General features: G+C 42.3%; 1 protein-coding gene across 6 annotated transcripts in view; it reads left to right on the top strand.

Moving 5' to 3' along the window:
* LOC124777906 (stress-activated protein kinase JNK) overlaps positions 1–13,821 on the top strand; it is a 718,838-nt gene that overhangs the window by 436,371 nt on the left and 268,646 nt on the right. For 2 of the 6 annotated variants that reach the window (XM_047253455.1, XM_047253454.1), the window contains one exon: positions 9,145–9,190. The exons of the other annotated variants lie outside the window; for them this stretch is intronic. The gene's annotated coding sequence lies outside the window, so the exon portion shown is untranslated. The remainder of the gene's footprint in view (positions 1–9,144; positions 9,191–13,821) is intronic. 6 annotated transcript variants of the gene reach the window in all.

The raw sequence follows: 13,821 nt of genomic DNA, 5'->3' as shown, positions 1-13,821 counted from the left end.
TGCAGGCGATACTACTACAGGGTGACCCAGAAGTCCAGACTGGTCGATTCATTAGAGTCTCTACGTGTTACTTGTTTCTCATAACTTAATTGCCGGCTGTGATGGCAACGTGGACGTTTGCCGAAATATTGTGCACAATATGTTAAGAGATGACGGGTGCGGAGGCTGTTGCGGTAGTCGTCTCCAGTGCGTGATTATGTTACTGCAGTATTGTTGTTGGCTTGATTTGAAAAGAGTGGAACTGATTTTGTCTCGTTATCTGTTCATACGGATTGTGTTCCACTACTTTAACTGTGCAGAAATAAACTGGAAACTCAACAAATAAGATTGCAATTAGTACATACTGCCAATAAGTAACAAATTTTATATTTGGAAAGCAAACACGCAGCAGTTCTAGTTAACCACCAGAAACTTCTAGTATTACAGTTCGTGGAGAAGTAGTACAATGCTTTTTTATTTTAATGTAAAACAGTCCAGATCGCAATAAATTTTTATTTTTAAGTTTTCGGTTTCGGTCTACTAGATCAACCTCATATCAAAGCTCCAGATGATGCGAAAAGCCAGTGCACGGACCCGCTGTGTAGTACCGATTGTTACTTAGCGTGAACTACTGGTCTTCAATATCGAAACGAGAAAAAAATTAAAAACAAAAATTTTTGTGGTGGGGGGCTAATTTTTATTATTTATAATACGATTGAAATTTTCCATAATGATGTCAAAATTATTAATTTTAGAGACGGTATTTGGAAAAGGTTCACCCGATTTCAGAAGGCTAAATCTTCTACGTGGCTGAAGATAGAAACTTGGGGTCAATTTTAACTTACGCTTAGGATTGTAGAGTGTTTGTATTCAGAACCACCTTCTGATTTTAAAGGGGTATATCTTTTACGTGTATGAACGTAAAAATTCGTCTAAAAGGGTTGCACAACAGCTATGGCAACAAAGATTAGCAACAGTTTACTAGGATTTATTGATAAAAGCCTTACAGCACTTAACTGGAGTACGAAGGCTGTGTGTATTCACGTTCAGCTTATGTATGTCCCCATGGGAACTATTCGCGTGGCGCAAGGTGATTGTATAACATAGGCCTTGATGTGCGTTCCCTATGGAGTCTACCCTCAACTATGTTGCACCTAATGATTAGGCAGACCGGCGCTGTTCCCAGTATTCTATGCCCCGTACCTTCTGGAGGACACAGCAAGGACATTCTTTTGCACAAATCCTGAGATATGGGTCCTTCTAAGTGAAGAACATAGAGCTGAGCGAAAACACAATGCATTATACTCCTGTTGCTGGAGCTGAAGAACCTTCTCTTGAGAACCGGCACGGGTCTGCAAGCAGAGTTAACGTTACTGTAAATTTGAAGTAACTACCATCGGACAGATCTGATTGCTAATGGTCCATCGTAAATAATTAAGTCATCAGATCGTCAGTTTATACTGAGCAGCACGGTGTTGTACTAAGTTACTGAAAAGATATGACAGCACTGAGAGACCATTGTTTCCGCACACATCTGTCGATCAGAGCAACCAACGGAGCTTTCCTATAATTTGCCGGATCTGTAATGTACGCTCACTGTCCCTTGCTGTTCAAAAATATGCTAGCAAAGGTATTCGTATGTAGTACGTTTTACAGCAGATGCGAACACTACGATATCAAATTGTTTTCAGTAACTGCATGTTTTGACTCGGAACGTCCATCAGAGAAATTTAAGTTCAGATCCTCTTCGCAGGAAAGCGCCAGTAATCCAGCATTATACATTCGTTTAACAAATCTCTGCTGCGTGCGTGGCAGTTACACCAACGTTTTCCCTAGATGGCATGTTCTCATCCGCGAGAACTGTTTCCCACTCAGCTACATTGGCTGTTAGTATTTCTCCGTGGGCGTTTTCCTGGTGCGTTGGTGTGTGTACTGTTTGTGCCGCGCTGGAACACACCGGAGTACGTTGATTATGGCAAGCCACGGCAGAAGGTAATCAGGAGGAAAGCGGCAGGTGCCTCACGTCAGGAGCGCATTAGCCGTCGCAGATGCGTTTCGTTGAGCTGAGCGGCGATTTCATCTCTATAATGGCGCCCTGCTGCAGTTGCCACCACATTCGCGCCGTTACCACAGCGCAGCTAAGCACCTCCTGCACCCGTTCCACAGCAAAATTTCTTTACGTACATAATACAGGTGTCTGAGTCTAGTAGATCTTGTTAAAATAATATGTTTGTAGCTGTACCGGCTTGTAATGAGGCTGCGTTAGCATGCAGGCTCTGTTTGCCTTTGCCATCTTTTCTGTTTGCTGCTCCGCCGTAGGCCGTGTGGACTATTATCAATGCCAGCATAGTACAAATTATTTTCACACATTAATGTCGTACGTAGGATTCGTGTTTCCTTTCCTTGAACAAAAAGGGCTGTAGATCCTGATACGAAAAAAAAAGAAAAATTTGCTTTTGGAACAAATTGTTTTATTGTTTCTCAAAGTATTTACCTTATAATGTATGTATTTTGTGGCAGTTCCTTCAGTTTATCGAAGATTAAATTCCGAGAGAAAAAGCCCATTACAAATTCAAGTTCTAACAGTTTTTCTCGGGTGAACAACCGCTATAAGAGGCCTAGAATGAATATCCCCTGTAACATTTACGTTATTAGTATAAGAATTGTAACAGGGTCTGTACAATATGCATCTGACAGCTTTAGTAATATTCCACCGCGTGGGGTGCCTCCGAAAACCAAAGAATAGTAAATGGCAAAACAAGAAATAACTGACTCAGTTACTAGAAACAACTTTAGAATATTTTAATTTCATTTCGTTTTGTAAAGGAAAAGACTGACTACTGGATTAACAACAAATTATACAAGGTGTACCTCCAACGTTTCAAAGACCCAGGAAAAAAACTAAAGTAGATATGATAATGATATTACGTAGATAATCTCAAAGAATTTATTTAATAATCATAAGTACACCTCTACATGTGAACCATTTATAGCGCGAAGAATATCGAGTCGACATTCAGTTGCTTGCTATGTTCTTCACAACATGTCCTATGTCACTGTTGCAATCGCATGATATTACGTCTTAACACAGGAATATCGTCGACTTTGGTCTCATACTCGCGGTCCTTCTCTTATCTCCACAAGAGGAAATCCAGCGGGGTAAAGTTGGGGGAACGTGGTGGCCAGACAGTGGGTCCCATGCGTCCGATCCAGCGATTGAGAAATTTCGTATTCAGGAACTGCGGACAGCCGTTGACCAATGCGCCGGAGCCCCATCTTGTTGAATGATGATGTTGGGATTGAAATCTTGTATCTGCTGGTGTAAAAACTGTCTGAACATTGACTCACTCATTGTTTTTTTATTTTTTTCAAAAGAAGGACAGTTCAGCAATCATGTCGTGCATTGTCCAATACCAGACGTACAGTTTAGGGCTATCACGATCTTTTTCAATGATAGTGCGTGGATGTTGATTGCCCCAAATCCGAACATTATGTCGATTAACCGTTCCTGATACACGAAAGGTTGTCTCATCTGAGAATAAACATCTTTCCAGGAAGCTGACGTTCAATGTCAGTACGCTGCAGCCTCTCCGTAGCAGATTATTGTCGGCGTTGTTTGTCATTCGGCATTAGATGTTACAGAATTTATACTTTGTTAGCATACAAACGAAGACGCTTCTGTACTACACAGTGGAATGTTGTTCGGGATGCATTAAGTTGCCCAGATACCTGCCGAATTGACCCTGAAAAACTACTTTCTGATGTCCTCCACTGTCTCTTCCTAAAGACACGACGACGTACACAGCCACACTCTTTTAGAAAACTCCTAGTTGTGAGAAGCTTGAGATATCATTCCTTAATTGTTTCCACATCAGGTGAAACACATCCATACAACTATTGCATGCATGCTGCTGTGGTTTGGCCATTTTCATTTCATGCGGTTACGCTGCATTCTGGCAACAATAGTTGACACATCTGACGCGGAAATGAAAATTCCTTCAGGTGCTCTAGTCTGTGGTGCAATTTCATTATCTACAGTAGTTTTTTTTTCGTGGGCCCTTGAAATGTGATTCTATTACTACGTCATAGGTACTGCGCCTCTTAGATTTAACTATCTGACAGTCTTGTGATATATGTATGTCAAGTGCAGTAGTCCTATCTTGGCACAAAAATAAAAACGTCGGTCCAAAATGGATGCAGTGCCAAGACTGACCGATACATTGTGTTAATAACTTGTGCTTGCACGGCCACAGTGGGTTGTTGACTGTGAGCGGTTTGAACCGTTGGAACTACGTAAGTGTAGTTCTGGTAGAGCATAAGTCTACTGTGTCTCTATCTCGTGGGAAGTCAAGTGCCGATCCTCTTCAGAGCATAGGTGTGTTAACGACGATTGGTTTTTGTCAGTTCAGCGCGGGGAAACCACGGAATTTCGCGAAGCAATTCTGAACTGTCTTTTCTGTTAATGATTTACTACCAGAAGCTAAACGAAGGGATTTGAGACATTGTTGAGGTATTCCTTTACGCAAATATTCATTCAGCGAAAACCTTCACGTGAGATTTCTATTTTTTCACAACGCCGTTTCCTTCGAATACTCTTCTATCTTCCTAAACCGCTAAAACAGTCACCTAGTCCTAGTTGCAGGTTGACAGTCTAACAATATCCAGAGGGAACAAAAATTTGAATTTCAGTATTATGTATAATTATTGACCGAGTTCAAAAAATTATAATGCAGTAAGAATCTACTCAATGACATGTACAGGTACCTTCTTACCATTCGGGAGGACGACGGTTCAATCCCGCGTTCGACCATCCTGATTTAGGTTTTCCGTGATTTCCCTAAATCGCTCCAAACCAATGCCGGTATGGTTCCTTTCAAAGGGCACGGCCGACTTCCTTCCCCGTCCTTCCGTAATCCGATGAGACCGATGACTTCACTGTCTGGTCTCCTTCCCCAAAACAAACCAACCAACCAACCAACCTCCTTACCGTAACGGTTTAGCACAATAATTGCAGCACTGAAGTTAGAAATTATGTATAAGTCTTGAGGCACCTTCGCATTCATATAGTGTTTGAGAATGAGAGCGCTAAGTAACTTCCAACAAACTTCACACGTAATATAAAATCTTTTAGAAACATTTTCTCGCTGATACTCTCCATACATGTACAAAGGAAAAACGTTTATCGCGTAGAACGTGTTCATTGTTCATGCAGTAGAACTTAAGAGAGCCATGACCTTTCAGTTTGTTACTACTTTACTACTAAAGTCAACTGGGAGACATTATGTAGACAGTATCCGAATATACCTATGTATGTACCTCCAAAATAATATCAATGTACGACACACAGTTCAGGTGTGACGTCAAAAACATCGAAATCCGTGAAACTAGTTTTCTTAAAACAAAGCACGAATTATCCAGATTATACCTCAAATAAACGGGTTGACTTTATGACGTATATGCCAAAAGATTATAAAGGAACATATATGGAGGTAACACTTTTTAGGTTTTTCCAGGTTTTGCTTTGATTCTTTCATTAATTTATTATTAAATAATCCGAAACTAATAAAGCCAACATACTTAGAGTTTTTTGCGCCTTCAGCCGTAACAGTTTTACATGCTAACGTCAAATATTAACACATTAAGTATCATGTAAATTAGTTACATGTTTGAAACTGTTTTATACATGAGAGTGCGATTTTTAAAAAATCGGAATTGGGGAGGTTTGGGAGGGTTTACTGTTTGTAAACTATCATTATTTCTCAGCAATCATTGTTTTCATCATTTAGCAATTACATCGGGGCTCAATTCAAAGCGGGACTCGTCATCGACGACAATTCTACGCCATTCAATGAGATCCCAGGCAGAAGACATATCTGGAGACGCTCGGACAGCAGTGGGATACCAACGTGACCGTCGCCCGCTGTCCAGCCCGACAATCAGGAGTGATGGTCTGGATTGCCATTTCTTTTGATAGCGTGACTCCATTAGTTGTCATCCGCGGCATCCTTAAAGCACAGCGCTATGTCGACCATATTACACGTTCCGTTTTATTGCCTTTTATGGCAAGCCATCCTGGGCTTAAATTTCAGTAAGATAATGCCCGCCCACAAACGGCGAAAGTTTCTACTTCTTGTCGCCGTGCTTGCTAAACCCTGTTTTGGCCAGCAGGTTCTCCGGATCTCTCCCTAATTGAGAATGTATGGAACATTATGGGTAGGTCCCTCCAATCAACTCGGTATTTGATGGTCTGACGCGTCAGTTGGACTGAATTTGACACGAAGAAGACATTCAACAACTCTACCTGTCAATGCCAAGCCGAATAAGCGGTTGCATAAGGGCTAGAGGTGGACAAATGCTTGATTGACTTGCTATTTTTGTGGAGCCCTTCCTTTTGAATAAATCATCCATTTTTTCTGAAATTGTAACCATTTTTTGTCCATGTACATCACATGTACCAGTCTTTCTCAGAATGGCCACAGCCCGTAGTAGGGTGACACAGGAGCTGTACATTGAAAATGAGCTTCCCTATTCTCTCGAGACTATAAGGAAAAGATAAAGCTTTCTTGGATTACCTTTGCGAATCGACGCGTAGGACTTCCTTCTACCTGTTTTGTGCAGTACTCTCGTTCACTTCCCTCACATCAGATACAGCAGTGCACTGGAAACGTTCTGAGCTAGAGTAGTTCTGACTCTGTGGCTTTGATTGGAAGTCCGGGTAGCAGATCTGCTTCATATAATAGTGCGGGATGCCATTATGGAGCCGGACGAAGTGCCGCGCGGTTCTGGCGCTGCAGTCTGGAACCGCGAGACCGCTACGTCGCAGGTTCGAATCCTGCCTCGGGCATGGATGTGTGTGATGTCCTTAGGTTAGTTAGGTTTAACTAGTTCTAAGTTCTAGGGGACTAATGACCTCAGCAGTTGAGTCCCATAGTGCTCAGAGCCATTTGAACCATTTTTTGCCATTATGGAGCTTTATTGATAAACACCATAAAAGAATTCACAATTACCGAGTCTAACACATTTAATCCCTTACGGTACTGACAACAGAATGCATGCCTGACAGGGAATTCAGACCAGGAGTACATCCTACCGCCGACTGACTTACTTGGTGCCCAACAAGGCTCACTGGCGAACTTGGTACGACGTCTGAAGGATTCGTACTTTGTCCGTAGCGCATTCACCCAAATTTGTTTCTCATTCTTGTTAGTTTTCTGGATAGTGCGGTAATAACAAACAACGATTGCTGACTATTAGCATACCCTTAGCATTTATTATGTTGAAAGTGGGTAATTATAGTAACTGTATGATACAGAAAAAGTAGTTGTTTGCGGCCCTTGCCCGCTAGCCGTGGGAATTCCCCCCCCCCCCCCCCCCCCCCCCTCCTCCCGCAAGGTATAGCAGTAGCACAGCTTATCAATCTTACACGTAACGATAAAACATAATGTGAAAACGACAAATAAATGGGACCTGAAATAAGACGAACCTTCCGTATAATTCGTCGATATTATCTAAATACATTGACAATGCACTGAGTGAGGTGTCGAAATAGGTTGAGGTGTCGCAACAGGCAAGACATTGGACTGATTTTCGGAAGGACTAGAATTCGAATTCCCTTCGAGTAATCTTGCTCGAAGGAGTTCATGATTCCCTCAGTTGTTGCATTTGGGAGGGGTCGTGTTTCTTTAAAACGTCACGGCAGGTTCCCCTGTGTCTTTAACACGTTCCCTTAGCTTTAGAGCTGCGGTAAGGTTGTTACAACGTGATAGTGTTGGCATAAAATGATTTTTAGTGTGTGCGCCTACGAAAAGTTTTACGGTTTGGTACGTTCCCCATTGTGGCTGCATTATATGAAACATTGTCTTTGGGCAAACGTAAAAGTAATTTGAATCGTGAGTCTTAAGTTATTCCATGCTATTGATGTCACACTCCGTGCAGCTTGTATTTATATTTGCGAAACTCGATGACGGGTTAATTTTAGCATTGGGTAATTTTATGCGATTATGGTCAACCAAGTTTCTTGTAATAACTGAACCGTATGCAGTGTTCATCAGTGGAACTAGTTTTCATTTGGAGGACGGGATTGGTCGACAAAACTGTGAAAACTTTGGAGTTAATGTAGAGCTGACGCTATCGTAAATGAAACGACTGTCTGAAACATTACAAAAAATGGTTCAAATGGCTCTGAGCACTATGGGACTCAACTGCTGTGGTCATCAGTCCCCTAGAACTTAGAACTACTTAAACGTAACTAACCTAAGGACATCACACACACCCATGCCCGAGGCAGGATTCGAACCTGCGACCGTAGCAGCAGCACGGCTCCGGACTGGAGCGCCTAGAACCGCACGGCCACCGCGGCCGGCTGAAACATTACATGAGGCGTTCGTATGCAGTACTGAAAACGTACCGACGTAATGGCACACACGTTATAAGAGTTAATAGATGCTGTTTGTTTCTTAGCACGGTACATACAAAACAAAGCATTCATCATAGATCAGTAAGATCTGTTGTTACTAAGTAAATATACGACAAAAAACGACGTTATGCTAGGTTGACTCTTACACAGAAGATTACAACAACCAGCTACTTTTTACAATGCTATATACTTATTTATACAGCACCGTTACCAGTTTCTAACCGATAGGTTCATCTGTAATGCATTGTATAATACACTTTTTTTGTGTATATATATGCACATAATTTAACATCCCACTTATGTGCCTATATATACACAAAAAAGCTGCATTACGCAGTTTTGGGTGTTGCAAGATGATAAGCAACCTGCACTGGAACGCAATGACGCGGATTCTTCTTTGGCATCGCCACCCCAAGGATGTTTCGACAGTTGGGGAAACAAAACATGAACTGTAATGTGAAACGTGAACTAGTCGTCTGAATATGAAGCTATCGGTTCGAAACCGGTAAAAGCGCTGTTTAAATAAATAAACAGCGTTGTAAAAAGTGGCTGGTTGCTGTAATCTTCTGTATAAGAGTCGACCTACATTTTGTACACAGCCACGCGCTCAATATGTCAGTTTTTGACAAAATAACATCATGCTAGTTTCACAAAGGAAACTTAGCTGCTTTCTTAATTAGTGCACACTTAATTTGCCCATTATTAGCTCACTCGAATCGAACTAAAATCAAATGTCTTCTCTTTTGCAGGTATGACCTGATTGCTGCCTATGCTGTGGTACTCCTCATTACGTAGGTAGGACTGCAGTCAGATTTGCTTCAAGAAAGACTTTAAGTGCTAACTTTTTTGTCATTTCTATGTGTATCAGTTGAATGCTGCACAACTGCAATTTTGTATTCTTTTTTATTTTTTATTTTTGCGATTCCTCTCTCTCTTTTTACTAGTATCCCTCAGGTTAACGTTGCTGCATGCTGCAAAAGGCTGTATTAAGTATGTGCTAGTTTCCAACAGTTTTCGTACGGGGAGTGGAAGTAAAATAAAACGAAGTGCAGAATCACTTCCTGATTGTGTAGGATCAGAGGAATCAACCGAGGTCTTGAAAAGGAGCAAATAGATTTTACTTGTTGCTAAAAAATATTGTTCTTAGATATAAATTTCGTGAATCGTGGTACACGTAACACATCAGTCTCAACGTCAGGCTAAATAACATTTGCTAGACTGTCGAAATCACTAAACAGTACAAAAAGAAGTTATGGAGGCGTCCGACTAGTAATTTTCCTAAGTAAACCTCGAAGAAAAATGTGTAGTACATCACAATTTGTTATTATTTACGCTTTGTAAAGTTGATATTTCCATAATCTTTGTCGCTGTTATCATCAGCTAAGTGACGAAAGGGTGTGAGAGGTAGAGAGACAGATGGAAGCCAAATTTGCGATAATTTGCAGGATATAACGAATTGCCTCTAACATATGTTCTGAGTGGGGTGCACCTTTAGCAAAACACGATTTTGTTTTTTGCCCCAGACGTGTTTCACTACAGTTGCAGCATAATCAGTGGGTTTATTATTATTATTATGGCTGTTAAACGTAAAGAATGTTCTTTACTGTTTAAACACTAAATACATGCAAATGTTAGTTTCTAAATCGTAATTACAGGTTTTTGAAGAGCACTTAAAATTGTGTATTCATACCTTCTTACCACATGGTGTGGTTTTCCTGCTGTATTACGTTTTTACAGTGACTGTCTTTATTACACTTCTCATTCCTACCTCTGAGGGGGGGGGGGGGGGGGGAGCTGTTTGAGGACACGCTGGCGTCCCTTTTCAGCCATAAAGCAAGAAATAAATGAAATTTTTTTTACATTCAAACTGATTACGACAGAACAGTCATTCGGACCTGAATACATACTACTTGGTTCTAATCCACCGACAGTCACTGACGTTGCACTAGGAGACTTCTTTCGACGACGACGTCGGTGCGGCGTTTTCGGCGAAGAACGGTAGGGCTCGACGACAGTCGAGAAGAGAGGTCCCGGCGAGGCGGAACTTCGTAGTCGGTCGGAGGGAGACTCGGAGAGATGACTCCCTCGGACGGGCCGATGACGCGGCCGGCGAAGAAGGGAGCGTGGGTGAGGTGCGCACAGGCGGACCACAGGTGCGGCCGACGTCGGGCACAGCGCGGAGAGCTCGGACGAGACGTGAAGACTCGCGACACAGCTTGGAGCGAAGACGTCGGCGGGCGATACGGCGAAATCGGACACGGACTGAAGACTTGGACGCGACTCCGACAGCCCTAAGTAATGGGAGCTGCGATTGAGGGACTGACGATAGCAGTCGGTACTCTGTCCCGGGCGACCCCCGGTGTGAACTGACTGTGGTGAACTGACTGTGACCAGCCGGATGGCTTCCTTTATAGCCGCCCGGTGGAAGAATGCCTGGGCGACATCGGCTACACTTGATAAGCGGAAGGAAGATTGGTGCGCGCGATGGCAGAGCTAATTGCGGCGAAGCTGGCGCTACGTAATACTGTGGCGACTGGGGGGAGCTGCGGTTGGCAATTAACACGGTTTGCTTATCTTCTGCGGTCGTACTGTTTACCATGCATCTTCGCTATGTTGTCGCCAGCGGCCTGGAGGAGCGGCAGCACGCAATACCGCCTGGGTTGCGTACCGATGGATCCCAGGGGGATAACTATTCTCTCCAAAATAGGCAAGAGTCTTTCTGACATAATATTTTTTCTTCTATGCTGTTACTTTGTTGGTTTTCTTGAAGATGAATGACAGCATGCGTTGACCCATTAAATAAGATGGTACCAGCTCTTCTTTTTGTTGAGAGTCGTGAGATGACGAAGATTCAGTTTTTCATTGTAGTTGTATCTCCCTAATAGTGACATGTTACTAGAATAGAGGTTTCACAGCATACGCGTGAATCTAGCTGGGCACTTTTCGTGTTTTGAAACATTGCGGATGCTTGCTATTACTGTATCATGAAAACTACGGCTAAATGCATCCCACAGGGTTCTGTTTCGTCACCCCTGCTCTTCTACCTGTACATCAATAACCTGCCGACGAATCCTTATGCAGTCGACAGCCTTCACGCTGATGACACGACAGACGGCGACAGTATTCTTCAAACGGAAAAGAAGACTACTCCTATGCTTCCCACTACGGATGCTGGGACAACCCCTGGTCGTCGACTACGAAATACTTGGGAGTAGTCTTGGACAAGTTACTAACGCTTATGCTTCACACGCGAGAGCAGAAGACGGTCACGAATAAAATGGTTCCCTCTTTAATCCTTTTTTTCGTCAGTAAAGACTTAAATCCCTAGACGAAATTGCAGTTCTACAAGTCCATGGTGCAGCCAAAACTTCTGTACGGTTGCGCAACGTGGGGCTTCATTTATGATTCCATCATTAAATCCCTACAGACAGTGCCAAACTGGTGCCTGAAGTGGACGCTGGGTCTGCCACGGAACTGGAGAAATTCACGAAGATCTTCATGAACAGTACCTAAAGGACAAGATAATAACAGACTATCCCGCCAAGTTACAAAGATCTACATGTCAGGAGACTTAGTACGTGAGCTACGCCTGCTCAGAGCGGTACTCCCACAACTCTGGCTTAAGTACAACGTGCCAGGGGCCTTGGTTTGCTGGCACCAACCTTAACTCTGCTCACATACTCGAAGAAGGACGTCGAGATTATGGGCTGCTCTTGGATCCACGTTCCACTGATTGACCACCCGATGTTTCGCACCTTCATGGAAATAATGATACCCCCCAGCGTACTAAAGACACATGTTATACTTCCCAGTTTCCTCTCAAAGTGAAATAAATGAATAAAGAGAACATTTTATACGTGCACCTTTCATCCAACAAGGAACAGATCTCAAAGAGAGTCAGTCTTGTGTTGACACCACAAAAAAAGGAGATGATGTGAATAGTACGTAGTCACGTAATGTCCCTCCGGTATACCGAAAATGATGCAGTATGTCCAGGTGTTGCCTTCATCAAATAAGCATATTCCTATGTGTTTTAATCACTTCATTGGAGCTTCACATTTGAACTTCGATGAAGGATAAATGAAGGACGTAAGACAGCAGAGCGAAAAGCTGGACAGATGAATTAACGTGTTGGGTGGCAGAACACAATCATCTCACTATTTTAAAATCATTTTTATATGGTTTTAGCCGTTACAGCTGGGTTACTTCCATTCTTAGACTAAATTTTATATTCTCCGGTTCTTCACACTACTTTAATAATGAAGAAAATTGAGAAACAGATCGCACTAGCTTACCACTTGAAACATTTTCATGCATGAAATATTCGAAATGCTATCTTCGTTAACTGGTAATTATTAGGTTCACCTCAAGTGTTTTGTGTTAACAAGTGACTCACGTCATTGATTTTGTTGACTTGTGATTTCACTGCCTCAGCTGTACGTAGCATCAGCTGTGTAAGTGGTCGTTACAGACAAGGTGTAAGTGGTCGTTACAGACAAGGTAATGAGGGACATACTTCTGAACAAGAGTGTCCGGTACAGCTAGACAGGAGAAGTGGCCCAATTTTCTGGCCACCTAGTTCTACATAACTACCGTACTAAAGTTACATTTGTGGGGACGTTTGATAGCTCTAGGGTATAGAACGCTAGTGCAAAATGGAGAGTGTGACCGTTTTATGGAAGGCTGTGAAACCACATGCGGTAATCCAGGAATACATCAGCATTGTCGAGATTCAGTGCGATTGTGGGCTGATGCATGTATCAGGGTTATTGCAGACCATTTTGAACGTTCCATGTGTGGTGTAATTTGCTGAAATGTTTTGTTTCTCTCTGTTTGTCACGATTGATATACTATGAAGTGTTGAAGAAAATTCCTAACATGGAACTTTTCCTAACCTCTGTCGACATTTTTTTCTGTCATGTGTGAGGAGACTGCTGTGTGTATCTCTTCCTCCGTAAACATTTGAGACACGTACTGCGTCCTGTTCTGCAAGATTATCACCTCTGATTACGCGACACCATCCATACGAGTTTGAGTCACTCGCTGTGTCCTGTTTAGAAATACTGACTTCTGATGTACTTGGTTGCTCGTTGGTATTATTATAAAACGCCATCTTAAAATCGAAACAGGTCAGCTTTGATGCACCATTAAATTTTAAATTCTTACAAAAGCTTACAGTCCCGCCGGAGCCAAGGTTGGTAGCCCGCCGGAGTCATGATTTTTAACCTTTAAGAAGTCTGTTTACAGTTTTCACACAAAAGTTTCTCCATGTTTCACGTGCCTGTGTTAAACATATTCTGAGAAGTTTTACTTCTGTGTGTCTTCCATTAAAATAAATTCCATGAGAATTAAATTTTTGTATTAATACCGCTTATAATTTTAGTACAGAAATCTTTCATCTGTGGAGGATCTCAGTGTAAAGGTCA

Source organism: Schistocerca piceifrons, chromosome 2 (genome assembly GCF_021461385.2).
Source record: "Schistocerca piceifrons isolate TAMUIC-IGC-003096 chromosome 2, iqSchPice1.1, whole genome shotgun sequence".
NCBI lineage: Eukaryota > Metazoa > Arthropoda > Insecta > Orthoptera > Acrididae > Schistocerca > Schistocerca piceifrons.
Note: the sequence above shows the minus strand (reverse complement) of the source record. Positions and strands in the feature narration are given on the sequence as shown.